Source organism: Somniosus microcephalus, chromosome 3 (genome assembly GCF_052327205.1).
Source record: "Somniosus microcephalus isolate GS21.2 chromosome 3, FLI_Smic_1.0, whole genome shotgun sequence".
Lineage (NCBI taxonomy): Eukaryota > Metazoa > Chordata > Chondrichthyes > Squaliformes > Somniosidae > Somniosus > Somniosus microcephalus.
The window spans coordinates 290,729,096-290,745,234 of record NC_140989.1 but is presented as its reverse complement, the minus strand read 5'-3'; the positions used below and the strand labels follow the sequence as shown (position 1 = coordinate 290,745,234).

Sequence of the window (16,139 nt, the reverse complement as noted above, 5' to 3'; positions counted from 1 at the left end):
GTACCCTGAAAGGGTCCGCAATCTTCCTTCATACCTCCAGGACTTTGCAACATGAGTAGCTTAAGAACCAAGACGCCTCATTGGGTCAGAATAATACCCGAGGTACTTGGTGGAGGGTTCAGGCAATCACCTTGTCCCTCCAAGCTTACTCTGCTTGCATTATTCGTGTTACTCTTTATAAAAAAAAAAAAGAAAAAAAAGGAGCGATACATTGTGCATTAGAGATGTTATGTTTGTTAGAGTTTGTTGTTTCTTAAGCACAGTTTAAAAAAAAGTAATGATTTGAAAGAAGGTCATTTGAAATGTTAATAGTAAAGGAATAGTATTCAAGTCTGTTTAGAAAGGGAGATGTGGTGATAGTTACCCTCCGCCCCGGTAGGGGGCGACGGGGAGTAAACAGAGCAAGGAAATGAATAAAGAAGCCTCAGGCTGATGAATACATCCTGTGTCCGTGTGTTGAGAACATTACAACAGCAACCTCTTCTGTGCCCATTGCACATCTGTCCCTCTTATTAGGCCTTGAACTTATCAACATATTCACTGATCTGCAGGAGAACAGACTTGATGAGAGCATTGAACTGACTGAATCCTTCATTCATTCGATCTGAGACTGTCCATGGTGAAGGATAATAGAGCTCAGTCCCTGCATGGCTACACCATGAGCATCTCTGAGACCTGCTGTTACTTGGGTTACTGGCTCTCTTGTGGTGGGGGAGGGAGTGTGGGGGGAGAGGTGGTGTTTGGTGTTCTGATGTAGCTGGCCAGGGAGCCATCCTCCAATGTAGACTGCAGAGTTTTAATTTCATGCATGTGGGGGATCTGGAGTCCTCCACAGTAGCTGCCATGTGGTGAAAGCTTCTTGGCACAATGTCCAGTGCCTTCAGCAATGTATCATGGGTCTGAAAGCATCTCTTTAAAAGCCGGGTGGCTGAGGTCTGCATCCATATCCTCATCAGGAGAGCAAGGAAATGAACTGGTTCTTGTGGACAGCTCGTTCATGTTTCTCTCTTCCATTGCTGCTTGTTCATTATGCTCTGTGCATCATCTCTTCCCTCCATGTCACCTTTTAAATCATGTAGGCTTCATTATTTCTGAGCTGGTGCTTTGCAGGGTATAAATGTGTGACCTTGCATCTTCAGGAAGGACTAGTCATATTCCCATCCATGAACTTCAAACCCAGGTTATTTGGCAACATGGGGAAAGAAGACGGATGAAGGTTAATATTTCACTTGAGAAGGTCAGGTCACTTTCTGCACTATGTTCGCTGCTCCTAAATACTCCTCCTTTTGGTTTTTGTCTGATTATGTTTCTGTGACGCACCTTGGGATGTTTTTCTGCATTAAAGCTGCTATATAAATGCAAGTTGTTGTTATGCTAGGTAATATTTTGATCACTTTCTGATGTGATTGAATTGGGTCAAAATATTGGAAATGATAAGACTACGCAGCCAGCTTTCCTACATCTTATCTGGGCCCAGGCATCCAGCTTTCCCATGTCCTGCTTCCTTCATATTGTCCCTACCTATGGATTTCTTGCTCAGCTTCTTCCTAAGTGATGAGTTTGGGAAGGGTGGGGGCTCCTCCTGTGTGGCTTCTCTCCCTCTTGTTATGGGCAGTCTTCTGCAAGAAAGATAGAAGGGCGGCAAATAATTTACATTGGTAAAAGGGCCTTGAGACTTCACCATGCATTGCCTGTTGTCCAGAGTGCATGATGACAGGAACAAGCAATGGCAACAATGGGTGGGGTTTTCAATTTTAGCATACCTGGTAGGTCATTGAATTTCTTTCTGCACTACAGCCTTGTGCTGGGGTATATACTTCTGGCATTGACTTGGTTGGTGACTTGATAAATCGCTCTTCTAACTCTTCACAGAATATAGCACCCATCTAAGGGGAACAGGGTGTCTTTTCTTTCCTGGTTGTTCCACCAAGATCGCCCTTGCCCCAGATGGAAAAATGAGGCACCTTGCCACACTTTCAACAACTCATTAACATCATGGTGAACCTGAAGGCTGTTGTTTCTGCTCTTGTGCCAGGAACAGTGCAATGTCCCTTTTTAGGGGGAGAATTTACTGCCTTTAGTGGGTGAGCTGCCAATCCTAGGCACTATTTTCACCTGCAGCTCGCCCACAATATGTAATTGAAGAATCTGGAAATTCAATGCTACTCTGGGTTGTTAATCTCGCTGTTCTAAGCGGGTAGATTAAAATCAACTGTTACATCAGGGTCTCTCGACCTCAATGGTAGATACCTTGATTAGAATGGGAAAAGTTTGTGCAGTGGTATTCTGCTATATTAGTCCTATTTCGTGATATCTAGAAAGTTAAGGATCATTCCACCCAATCCCCAGCTGCTCCTTTGGTATCTCTCAATCAAATTTCAGTTGCAAGCAATTTAACTGCAGTCCGTGCCAGTGCCGTTAGAAGATTGGCTTTGACAGGTGGTATGGTTACTGTGCAGGTTCACGCTCCTAAATTTGTACTCCTTTTATGTGCTCCTACAGTGTGTGGAGGATGCAGAATGAAGAAGATAGATTATTTTCCTGGTAAGTTTCCTTATTCTTCAAATTAAGTGCATTATTCATGTACCACTATCGCAGTCAACCATCCCTCCAGGGATGTTGTTTTGATGGAGTTAGTGTTAAGTGACTGATTAGTTTCATTTTGGCTTAACATCATACTGAACTAGTGTAACCTGTAAAGAAAGAGAGAACTTGCATTTATATAGCGCCTTTCATGACCTCAGGACGTCCCAAAGTGCTTTACAGCCAATGAAGTACTTTTGAAGTGTAGTCATGGTTGTAATGCAGGGAAATGCAGCAGCCAATTTGTGCACAGCAAGGTCCCACAAACATCAATGAGATAACTAGATGATCTGTTTTAGTGATGTTGGTTGAGGGATAAATATTGGCCAGGGCACCAGGAGAAGTCCCTTGCTCTCCTTCAAATAGTGCCCCGGGATATTTTGTGTCCCCGAGACAGCAGATGGGGCCTTGGTTTAACATCTCATCCGAAAGACAGCACATCCGACAATGCAGCACTGCACTGAAGTGTGCTGTATATTTTGTGCTGAACTGTCTGGAGTAGGACTTGAACCCATAATCTTCTGACTCCAGTGAGGGTGCTACCACTGAGTAGGGAATATATACAGTATGGGAGTAGAAGACCAAGGCTGGAATTTTCTGGGGTCCATGCGGGCAGGAATGGAGGCGGGTTGGGTGGGAAATTTGAAAAAAGTGGGAGCGGGTCAGGAACCCACTGTCATCCCATCCCCATGTGCCTTTCCCTTGGGCACGTTTGCTGGTGCGGCAGTGACCCGACTGGCAGAGGCAGGCAACCTAACTCAAGTCATTATAACCTTGTTTACAGACACGAGCCTTTTTCCTATACATTTTAAGTTTACCTGGATGGCCTCGGGAACCACGTCTGCCAACCTGAGGCGGGAGTTGAGTGGCGATTGCTCCAGCTGATTAGTTGACAGCATGAAATGTACTATAAAAGCTCCCACCTGACAGCTGATCACTTTCCTCAGGCAGAAGCTGTTGCTCACTGCATTCCCAACACAGATTCAGCAAAGTCTCTATACAGTGTCATCTCATTGGAAGAACCTCTTGCCATTGACAGATTGCTTCTGTCATCTCTACTTCACCTGCTATCTGTTCCATCACCATGGGTGCCGTTTATACTGTCTCCCCATGGTCCTCAGAATTGGACCACAATGAGCCCCCACACCAGCAGCACCACCAACAACAGCACCACCAACAACAACCCCACCAACCTTCTCCACAATCACCTGATGCTGCACAGGACAGAGGGTATCGGCACCCGAGCACATTGCTGCCCAGGATGGCCTCATCATAGCCAGACTTACTTAACTTGACGCTGTAAAACCATATGACTGCCACATGATGCGCCAGGTTGGCACCATCCCACACCAACATCATAAAGCATCCCTGCAATGACCAAACCATTCCTTTCACACTCCCCACCATTGCTGGAGGTTCTGTTATGTCTCACCATTCACTGCGGCTCACTAAGCCACTTCCAAAGGTGTGCACAAATGTGTCCAAGATGGGAAAGTGGTGAAAATACAGATTTTTATGTTTGACAGCACACTAATGGAAACTTTACATAATAAACATTGGATAAAACACCCAAGTGGCTACCCTTGTGAATCTACCTGTGTCATCTTTCTCTTTCATGCGCTTCTACGAGCTGCTGGCCTTGTGGCTTCGGCAGAGGTAGAGGCAGCCTGCTCACTTCCCTGCTGCCAAGGAGCTGGAGATCACCTTGGTGCACATCAGTGGGGCCATGAGGACTCGTGTCTATGCTGACATCCCTCCTAAAGAGGAGGTGTATGAGCCTCTGCCATCTATTCTCCATAGAGACCATGTGCTCCTGTGAGTGGCGCATTAGCTGCTCCATGCAGGTGGCCATCCTATCCATGAAGGAGCCTACAGTCGTCATCGTCTGCGACACAGTGGTGCTCATGTTGGAGATGGATTCCTCCATTCTCTGAACATTTGTAGACATCACGTTTGCAAGACCTGTCAGACTCCCCTGCACTGCTTTCTGCACCTCCAGGATGGCTCCCGATGCTCAGTGTCTGCATGCAGCTGAACAGAGCTGGGAGCATCCTGCGCCCTCTGGCGAGGACTCTCCACTGCTGTCCCTGTCTCCACCATCTGCTCTTGCTCACTTGTGACGGACCCGGTGACTACACTCTCTCGTGTGGGACCCACCCAGGCGTACATATCTCTGCTGGTGCTGGATGCAATTATGTCTGGAGACGTGCCCGCAGAGGCTGGAGGCTCCCCTGAGGAGTCGTCTTCCTTTTCCTCCTGGACAGTGGGTGTGGGGGGATGCCTCTTGATGGACCTGTGGGAAAGCAAAGAGATGAGTTCGATATGTCATGAAGAATGGGTACAGATACCATTATGCACAGGATGACCATTCAGTGACTGCTGTCAATGGTTCCCATATGAGTGACTGATGTATACCATGTAGCTGTACGATATGTAATTTTGTCACCAGGTTGCTGAGATATCCCCCTCTCTCCGTCTCCCACCTCCAGCTGCTCGGCAACTCCAGATATTTCTAAAGCAGCCTCCTCTGCTGTTGTAAGGTTTGCAAATGATGGAGGGCCACCGCCGGTTCTCCCCCTCTCCCTCTTATTTTGGGCTCTCTTTTCCTGCAAGGGGGGAATGAAGAGAAGGTTGAGTGAGCATGATGGAGTGAGTGTATGGAATGGATGGGTTACATCTTGAGGGAGATTATAATGGAATGCGGTGCCAAAACCAAGTGGCCTCCTTGTGTGTAATTAGTTGGTATGATTGCACTAGGATGAAGGTGAGTGTGAGGGGTGACTAGTGAGATCTGGATGTGATAATGTCGATCGAGAGAGAGGGATGGGCGGACGAGCAAGGCATGTTGGTGAGTAAGGATGTGCAGGAGTAGGGTTGGGGAGGCAGAGTGATGGAGCTGTGATGAGAGGCACAGCAGGATGAAGTTGAGTGTGGCTTTATACTCGCGTTTCCTGATCTAATGAGATAATTGAAATGTTTGTGACACTGCACCCAGGTCTACTGACCACATCCCTGCTGGTGACCTCCTCTGCAATCTTCAACCAGGCTGTTTTGGTCTCCTGGTGAGGTCTCTTCTGCCTATTGGAAGGGAAGAGGACCTCCCTGCGTGCTCTGACTCCCTCTATAAGCATATGGAGGGAGTCATCGGAGATCCTGGGTGCAGGCCTCTGCTTCTGTGCAGTCATTGTCAAAGTGTTTGCAGCACTCCAATGCTGTAGTGCACTGACGGCACTATGTTACATCAACCTTCAAATATAATGTGACCATCACTCCATTAAAGATCTCAGCTGAAAACGCATCATAATTGATGTCACTAGACCCGCACCATTTAATTGGGCCGGGTAGCGCACGGCGGGTTTAATGGGCCCTATTAATGTAAAGTCGTTCTGTAGAGTGGGATGGAGCCAGCAATGGGCTCTCAATCTGCCATGGTGGCCGCCCGCACTAGACCTGCCCAGGTAAAGAAAATTTCAGCCCGTGTGTGGGTTGCCTATCTACGGCATCGTGATGGCATTTTTATATGCGTGCTCACACTGGTTTGCCCAGAGGCTTGCAAGTTGAGGTTGTGTAGTGAATAGGTATTTGGAGAATGAAGATCCTACCAGGTAGATAATCTAATTTTACTGAATCTCTATGGATCAAATATTTCATAGGTGCTCCAATTTAATAACTAAATTGTACAGGCTAAAGTGTATCAATTTTGCTAGTCCTTCATTTAAAACATTTCTTATGATATTTTTATGTTTTGTCTTGCACTGAATCTGTCACTGCAATTCTACTAATAAGGGAAGCTGTGCTAATCCAGACAGAACGGACTTCAACCTAGTTGCCTGATTCTTGAATGAAGAACATTTAACACTTGCCAAGTTGCCACTGGTTTGGACCTAAACCTGTAACCAACACCACTACTGTAATGAGGTTTGAGGTATAGGACATTCTGAATACTGGCCACTGACACCGTTTGAATTTGCTTGAAATCTTTGTAGTGCTGTGAATTATTAATGTTTAATTTTAAATATCAAGCTGGTAGCTTTTAGGTTTTCCCTGTAAATAAATGTGTTGAATTGTGAATCAGCATGTCCAGTTTTCAGAGATTGTACTGTATTTCGGGTACAATATTGCATCTCGTTATTTTTCCCGTTTTGTTATTTAACCATTGTTGTTAAGATTCTGATAGTTTGCAGATCACTTCCACTGAATAGTTTAGGGCGTATTGGACGAACTCTGTAATAAAGACAGGAATGGAGATATTTGCGGAGAGGGAGCAGGGCGACATTTAATGGCCGGGAAATACGGGGGACGCACTCAGCAGGAACTCACTTGAAATTTTTTTCTCCGTTTCCCACCCGGCAGCTGGCCAGATTGAGAGGCTGGCCGGCTGTGGGGCGGAAAGACCTGCAGTAGAAGGTCGCAGCTGGGGAGAAGAGGGAGGGTGTCGGGGGTGGAAAGAGAAAGAAAGACTTGCATTTATATAGCGCCTTTCACAACCACCGGACGTCTCAAAGTGCTTTACAGCCAATGAAGTACTTTTGAAGTAGAGTCACTGTTGTAATGTGGGAAACGCGGCAGCCAATTTGCACTCAGCAAGGTCCCACAAACAGCAATGTAATAATGACCAGATAATCAGTTTTTGTTATGTTGATTGATGATTAAATATTGGCCAGGACACCGGGGATAACTCCCCTGCTCCTCTTCAAAATAGTGCCATGGAATCTTTTACGTCCACATGAGAGGGCAGACGGGACCTCGGTTTAACATCTCATCCAAAAGACGGCACCTCTGGCAGTGCAGCACTCCCTCAGTACTGCACTGGTGTGTCAGCCTAGCTTTATGTGCTCAAGTCCCTGGAGTGGGACGTGAACCTACATCTTTCTGACTCTGAGGCGAGTGTGCTACCAACGGAGCCACAGCTGACGCACCAGGGAGGTGGGGGGATGGGAAAGGGACATCGCAGTTGTGGGGGGGGGGGGGGGGGGGAAACGACGATCGCAGGTCAAGATTGCATCGAGGGCCCCGCCCCAGCTGAATATTGGACGATGGGGAGGGAGGCAGGTCGTGGCACGTAAGCTTGGGGACCCAAGGGGAAGCACTGCTGCTCCTGCTGACCCACAAGCAGCGCTGAAAAAGCACTTAGCTGCTGAATCTGACAGTTCTTGTCTCCATTCAGCTGCTGGGGAAACCTGGCCCGCAGCCATAAAATCTGAGGCGCACAGCCTTATTTAAATATTATAATTCCTGAACCGCCTCTAGAAAGCAAGGTATTCGCCCGCCCCAGTTAGACCGGAAGTAGACGGGTTCTCAGCCCGTTGGGTCGGGTTTCCCATTTTGAAGAATTTAACAACCACCCCCCCTCCCCCACCCCTGCCTGTCTTTGGGGGGGGGGTTAAAATTACCCCCCGCCAATTTACTTTTTTCAGTTCAGCAAGCTGAAGTAGAGGAAACAGTTAAAGTTTCAACTAATTTTGAAGTCAATGTGACTTTCATTTTCAAAATACTTTTATTTGTGATGAGTTGTTTTGCATTAATTGAGATTTTTTATCTTTTTAATCTATTAACCATTCAAGTTAATTTCCTTGGTTTCTGTGATAAATTGAGTACACTAAGGGCGAGTGGGGCGGGGGGGGGTGGAATCATGCTTTAGTTCTCTCATGTCATACTTGTTGTTTGTCCAATTTTATTTGGCACTTACAAGCTTCCTCCCTGTTCGGACTAGTTTTTAATTCCGATGAGGCTCCATGGGTACTGGAAGCTCACATGTTCTACATGTAAATGTTACCTTGAAAGATAAACTGAAATTGTAGACCGTGTATCTAGGATCAAGAAGGCTTGGCTTATTCACCCAAAGGAACTGGTACATTGCTAAAAATTGTAATGAGAAAGCTTTTCAAAAAGGACGCGACTGCTGCCAATGACCCGGAAGCTGCGTAGAGGCGTTCTGCACATGCGTGCTTCCGGTTTGTTACAGGGGCAGGTTGGTTTAAAAAAAAATGTTAAATGCCGGGGAGCGAACGGACTCTGGGAAAAATACCGGGGAGGGAGCGGGCTCCTTGGAAAAATGCCGGGGAGGGAGCGGGCTCCTTCAGGGGAAAAAAAGCCGGAGAGGAAACTGTCTCTGGGGAAAAAATACCAGGGAGTGAGCGGGCTCCTTGGAAAAGAAAATGCCGGGGAGTCAGCGGACTCTGGGGAAAAATGCCGGGGAGGGAGCGGACTCTAGGGAAAAATGCCGGGGAAAAGTGCCAGGGAGGGATTGGGCTCATGTAAAAATAAAATACAAATTTCATGCTTCCGGTTCCAGATTAATGCGCAGTATGCTTCAAAAAGGTTATATTAATCCCTTGTACACTAACATCTGGGGACTTGTGCCAAATTTGAGGGACCTGTCCCACTGACTAGTCAAGCAACAGCCTGACATAGTCATACTCACAGAATCATACCTTTCAACCAATGTCCCAGACTCCTCCATCACCATCCCTGGGTATGTCCTGTCCCACCGGCAGGACAGACCCACCAGTGATGGCGGCACAGTGGTATACAGTCGGGAAGGAGTGGCCATGGGAGTCCTCAACATTGACTCGGGACCCCATGAAGTCTCATGGCTTCAGGTCAAGCATGGGCAAGGAAACCTCCTGCTGATTACCTCCTACCGCCCTCCCTCAGCTAATGAATCAGTACTCCTCCATGTTGAACACCACTTGGAAGAAGTACTGAGAGTAGCAAGGGCACAGAACATACTCTGGGTGGGGGACTTCAATGTCCATCACCAAGAGTGGCTTGGTAGCACCACTACTGACAGCTGGCTGAGTCCTGAAGGACATAGCTGCCAGTCTGGGTGGTGGTGAGAAACAACACGAGGGGAAAAACCTACTTGACCTCATTCTCGCCAATCTACCTGTCGCAGATGCATCTGTCAGTGACCGCATTGGCAGCTGTGACCATGACACAGTCATTGTGGAGACAAACTCCTGTCTCCACACTGAAGACACCCTCCATCGTGTTGTGTGGCACTCCCACCATGCTAAATGGGATAGATTGAGAACAGATCTAGCAGCTCAAAACTGGACATCCATGAGGCGCTGTGCGGCATCAGCAGCAGCAGAATTGTATTCCACCGCAATCTGTAACCTCATGGCCCGGCATATCCCTCACTCTACCATTACCATCAAGCCAGGGGACCAACCGTGGTTGAATGAGGAGTGCAGGAGCAGCACCAAGCATACCTAAAAATGAGGTGCCAACCTGGGGAAGCTGTAACACAGGACTACATGTATGCTAAACAGTGGAAGCAGCATGCTATAGACAGAACTAAGCGACTCCACAATCAACAGATCAGATCACAACTCTGTAATCCTGCCACATCCAGCAGTGAATGGTGGTGGGCCATTAAACAACTAACTGGAGGAGGAGGCTCCATGAATATCCCCATCCTCAATGATGACGGAGCCTAGCATGTGAGTGCAAAGGACAAGACTGAAGTGTTTGCAACCATCTTCAGCCAGAAGTACCGAGTGGATGATCCATCTCTGCCTCCTCCAGAGATCCCCACCATCACAGCTAGTCTTTAGCCAATTTGATTCCCTCCACTTGACATCAAGAAATGGCTGAGCGCACTGGATACAGCAAAAGCTCTGGGCCCCGACAACATTCCGGCTGTCGTGCTGAAGACTTGTGCTCCAGAACTAGCCGTGCCTCTAGCCAAGCTGTTCCAGTACAGCTACAACACTGACATCTATCCGACAATGCAGAAAACTGCCCAGGTATGTCCTGTCCACAAAAAGCAGGACAAATCCAATCCGACCAATTATTGCCCCATTAGTCTACTCTCAATCATTAGCAAAGTGAAAGAAGGTGTCGTCGACAGTGCAATCAAGCGGCACTTACTCACCAATATCCTGCTCACTGATGCTCAGTTTGGGTTCCGCCAGGACCGCTTGGCTTTGGACCTCATTACAGCCTTGGTCCAAACATGGACAAAAGAGCTGAATCCCGAGGTGAGGTGGGAGTGACTGCCCTTGACATCAAGGCAGCATTTGACATCGTGTGGCATCAAGGAGCTCTCGTAAAATTGAAGTCAATGGGAATCTGGGGGTAACCTCTCCACTGGCTGGAGTCATACCAAGCACAAAGGAAGATGGTTGTGGTGGTTGGAGATCAATTATCTCAGCCCCAGGACATCGCTGCAGGAGTTCCTCAAGGCAGTGTCCTAGGCCCAACCATCTTCAGCTGCTTCATCAATGACCTTCCCTCCATCATAAGATCAGAAGTGGGGATGTTCGTTGATTGCAGAGTGTTCTGTTCCATTTGCATCACCTCAGTTAATGAAGCAGTCCATGCCTGCACGCAGCACGACCTGGACGACAGTCAGGCTTGGGCTGATGTGTGGCGCAAATGTTACTTGCCACTTAAGTGCCAGACAATGACTTATCTCCAATAAGCGAGAGTCTAACCGCTGCCCCTTGACATTCAACGGCATTGCAATCGCTGAATTCCCCCACCATCAACATCCTGGGGGTCACCATTGACCAGAAACATAACTGGGCCAGCCACATAAATACTGTGGCAACAAGAGCAGGCCAGAGGCTGGATATCCTGTGGCGAGTGTCTCACTGCCTGACTCCCCAAAGCCTTTCCACCATCTACAAGGCACAAGTGTGATGGAATAATCTCCACTAGCCTGGATGAGTGCAGCTCCAACAACACTCAAGAAGCTCGACACCATCCAGGACAAAGCAGCCTGCTTGATTGGCACCCCATCCACCACCTTAAACATTCACTCCCTCCACCATCGGCGCACCGTGGCTGCAGTGTGTACCATCTACAAGATGCACTGCATTAAATCGCCAATGCTTTGACAGCACCTCCCAAACCCTCAACTTCTTCCACCTAGAAGGACAAAGGCAGTAGGCGCATGGGAACAACATCACCTGCAAGTTCCCCTCCAAGTTACACATCATCCTGATTGGAAATATATTGCCGATCCTTCATCGTTGCTCGGTCAAATTCCTGGAACTCGCTCCTTAACAGCACTGTGGGAGTACCTTCAGCACTCTGATTGCAGCAGTTTAAGAAGGTGGCTCACCCACTTTCTCAATGGCAATTAGGGGTGGGCAATAAATGCTGTCCTTGCGAACGACGCCCACATCCCAGGAACAAATTTTTTTTAAATGCAGTTTGTGCATGGATTGCAGTTCTTTCATATAAGGATTATGCTGTGTAGTATTTTACCAATATATATTTCCTATTGTGTATAGGTTTATTTGTAAATAAAGCTGGAACCGTCATTTAGCCTGAAGTTGTCTAATGATGCGATATTCTTAATTGTCCAGATTAATGGGAGTTATAATGTGCATCCTATATATTTACCAGTAAGCAATGCATTATAACTGGGGTTAATTGTTAGCCCTGGGTTACACTAACTTAAATACAGCAGTGAATAAAGATTTCTGTTCATAGGAGACCTCGGAATCACAGAAACCCCACCGTGCAGATAGAGGCCATTTCGGCCCATCGAGCCTGCACCGACACATATCCCACCCGATCTCCGTAACCCCTACACCAACACATATCCCACCCTATCCATGTAACCCCACGTATTTAATCCCCCTAACACTAAGGGTCAATTTATCATTGCCAATCAACCTAACCTGCACATGTTTGGACTGTGGGAGGAAACCGGAGCACCCGGAGAAAACCCACGCAAACACTGGGAGAATGTGCAAACTCCACACAGACAGTCGCCCGAGGCCGGATTCGAACCCAGGTCTCTGGCGCTGTGAGGCAACAGTGCTAACCACTATGCCACAGACTGGGCTGTTGGAAGCTATTGTGCAATCACTTATGCAAAAACATGTTTGGGGGGAGGTGGGAACACTATGGTAGCAATCTATGCATTTTTTATATCAAGACTTCAGTGTTAGTATTAGTATTAATTATTTACTTTCTTTACAATTTACATTTTTTTCAGACTCCTGAGGAGCCCTCAAGAAGCAGAAACAATCTTTACGCCAGTTTCCTTTAAGACTGCCTGCAGCAGGTGAGTGATTTTAACTTTTTTCCCTTTTTACAGACTGTCGCAAATGGAATTATTTCAGTGCATGTGATTTAGCTCACTCGCTGTACCTTCTCTGCTTTCTTATATTGGATTCCAGGAGAATTTGTTATTTTGGAACTTGTTGATACAGATTTAGTTCAAAGATGCATATCAGAAGACCTATGCAAATATAGTCTGAATTCTGGCTCAACTCCAATAACGGTAGCACTGGTTCTAAGTTTATAAAGCTCTTCTGGAATATCTGCAAGCATTCTGACTTGCCAAAAATGACCACCTTTCACCTTGCTGTCGAGATTTTGTGGTATGCAGGTGGATAGTAAGCTGTCTCTAAATTAAACCCTAGGAACATTCTGTGACCACTTTTAAGCTAGTTGGGTAGCTTTTGCTGAGAATAAATTGGAGTACCTTTCACTAGTTAATCCACACTAAGGTATCTGCTACAGAACATACTAATGAAGGAATAACAACAGAAGACGCTGGAAAAACTCAGCAGGCCAGGCAACATCCGTGGAGAGAGAAACAGAGTCAACGTTTCGGGTCGAAACCCTTCGTCAGAACTGAGGAAAAAAAGGCAGGAAATGAAATGGATTAAAAGGCAGTTTGGGTGCTGGGAAATGGGGGAGGGGATGAAAGAAGAGACATTGAGAGATATTCAAGGTGAGACGAGATGGTAATAGGACAGGTAAAGAAACAAACAATGGCTGTAGATGAAGTGTGAAATGCGCCGGCAGAGTGAGAGACAGCTGCCATGTGGGAGAGAGAGAGAGAGGGAGGGAAAGGCACAAACCAAAAGTGTGGATAAAAAATATGAAAAATAATAGGGGCCGAGGTTATGATCTGAAATTGTTGAACTCGATATTGAGTCCGGAAGGCTGTTAAGTGCCTAATCGGAAGATGAGGTGCTGTTCCTCGAGTTTACGCTGAGCTTCCGTGGAACAATGCAAGAGGCCAAGGATGGTGAGGTCCGAGTGGGAATGGGGCGGTGAATTAAAATGACAGGCAACCGGAAACTCAGGATCACCCTTACGGACTGAACGGAGGTGTTCCGCAAAGCGGTCACCCAATCTGCGTTTGGTCTCCCCAATGTAGAGGAGACCACATCGTGAGCAGCAAATACAGTATACTAGATTGCAAGAAGTACAAGTAAATCGCTGTTTCACCTGGAAGGAGTGTTTGGGGCCCTGGACAGTGGGAAGGGGGGAGGTATATGGGCAGGTGTTGCACCTCTACGCTTGCACGGGATGGTGCCGGGCGAAGGGGTGATAGAGGAGTGGACTAGGGTGTTTCGGAGAGAGCAGTCCCTACGGAATGCTGAAAGGGGAGGGGACGGGGAGATGCGTTTGGTGGTGGGATCTCATTGGAGGTAGCGGAAATGGCGGAGGATGATCCGTTGAATGTGGAGACTGGTGGGGTGAAAGGGGAGGACAAGGGGAACCCTATCGTGGTTCCGGGAGGGAGGGGCAGGGGTGAGAGCAGAAGTGCGGGAGATAGAACGGACACGGTCGAGGGCAGTGTCAACCACGGTAGAGGGGAATCCTCGGTTGAGGAAAAAGGAGGACATGTCGGAAGCACTGGTGTGGAAGGTAGCATCGTCGGAGCAGATGCGGCGGAGACGGAGAAACTGGGAGAATGGAATAGAGTCCTTACAGGAGGCGAGGTGGGAGGAAGTGTAGTCCAGGTAGCTGTGGGAGTCAGTGGGCTTGTAGTGAATGTTGGTCAATAACCTATCCCCAGAGATGGAGACGGAGAAGTCGAGGAAGGGAAGAGTCGGAGATGGACCATTTGAAGGTGAGGGAAGGGTGGAAATTGGAGGCAAAGTGAATGAAATTGTCTAGTTCAGGGCGAGAGCAGGAAACGGCACCGATACAGTCATCAATGTACCGGAAAAAGAGGTGAGAGAGGGGACCCGAGTAGAACTGGAACAAAGAATGTTCCACATATCCCACGAAAAGGCAGGCATAGCTAGGACCCATGCGGGTACCCATGGCAACACCTTTGATTTGGAGGAAATGAGTGGAGTTAAAGGAGAAGTTGTTCAATGTGAGAACAAGTTCAGCCAGGCGGAGGAGGGTAGTGGTGGATGGGGACTGGACGGGCCTCTGTTCAAGGAAGAAGCGGAGCACCCTCAGGCCATCCTGGTGAGGGATGGAGGTGTAGAGGGATTGGACGTCCATGGTGAAAAGGAGGCGGTTGGGGCCAGGAAACTGGAAACTCTTAAATTGTTCTATGGAAGTTCAGCATAAGCTCGAGGAACAGCACCTCATCTTCCGATTTAAGCACTTTACAGCCTTCCGGACTCAATATCGAGTTCAACAATTTCAGATCATAACTTTGGCCCCTATTGTATTTGTATTTTTATCCACACTTTTGGTTTGTGCCTTTTCCCTCTCTCTCTCTCTCTCTCTCTCCCTCTCTCTCTCTCTCTCTCTCTCTCTCTCTCTCCCACATGGCAGCTGTCTCTCACTCTGCCAGCGCATTTCACACTTCATCTACAGCCATTGTTTGTCTTTACCTGTCCTATTGCCATCTCGTCTCGCCTTGAATATCTCTCAATGTCTCTTCTTTCATCCCCTCCCCCATTTCCCAGCCCCCAAACTGCCTTTTAATCTGTTTCATTTCCTGCCTTTTTTTTCTCCGTTCTGTAGAAGGGTTTCGACCTGAAACGTTGACTCTATTTCTCTCTCCATGGATGTTGCCTGGCCTGCTGAGTTTTTCCAGCATCTTCTGTTGTTATTTTGGATTTCCAGCATCCGCAGTATTTTGCTATCATACTAATGAAGGATTTGACTTATGGACGTTGCGATGTTGATTTCTTGTCAAAGTACACAATCCAGGCAGTGCTTTTCTGAGCTTTTATCCAATTGCTGTACAAATGTGGTCTAGTGTGCTCTTTTGTAAATAGGTCAGGCTCAGACAGGCACATGTGACATTTGCATGTATGGATTTTATAGCATTGATTTCAGGTGTTCAGCACAACTGTAGAATTCATGATCTTGTGCCAAACCCAAATATTGGTTTTGTAAGGCAATGTTGTCTCCTGTGGATATGTATTCTTCTTTCGTATGGTAGTAACAAAGCAAATCAAATGTCAATATCTAAGTCAGATATCCAGGCCAAAGCTTCCGGTGTAACAGTGTGGCTATCTTGTAAGCTGCCTGCGGATTTCCTCTGAGGACAGTGCTCAATGATTTGCTTCAGGGTCTGATTAGGAGCTCCACAGTCGCATGATGGGGATGCTTTAATCTTCCATCTATGGAGAAGGTGGCAACATCTACCATGACCGGTTCTGAGGCGGTTGATGGTTGGCCACTGTTTGCGAGGAAGGTTTGATCCTTCACGTTGCACTGTGGGCCCTCCTATAAGGAATCCATTCAGTCTGTCATAGTTCTTCCAAGGATTTCGCCATCGGGCATCAAAGCTGAGGGGAGATCATTGAAGGGCTTTGGCGACGGTCCAAAATGGCCTTCTAGATTTGAGACGGGTTGATAGGTTGTTCAAGTCAACTGGA

The 16,139-nt window shown here is 47.3% G+C and overlaps 1 protein-coding gene across 5 annotated transcripts in view; it reads left to right on the top strand.

Annotated features, from left to right (window-relative positions):
- LOC147122054 (guanine nucleotide-binding protein G(I)/G(S)/G(O) subunit gamma-12-like) overlaps positions 1-16,139 on the top strand; it is a 186,909-nt gene that overhangs the window by 32,691 nt on the left and 138,079 nt on the right. For 3 of the 5 annotated variants that reach the window (XM_085982748.1, XM_085982750.1, XM_085982747.1), the window contains exons 2-3: positions 2,503-2,544; positions 12,545-12,613. The gene's annotated coding sequence lies outside the window, so the exon portion shown is untranslated. Of the gene's footprint in view, positions 1-2,502; positions 2,545-6,369; positions 6,509-12,544; positions 12,614-16,139 lie in introns of all 5 variants that reach the window. The other 2 variants (XM_085982751.1, XM_085982749.1) reach the window with 2 other exon arrangements.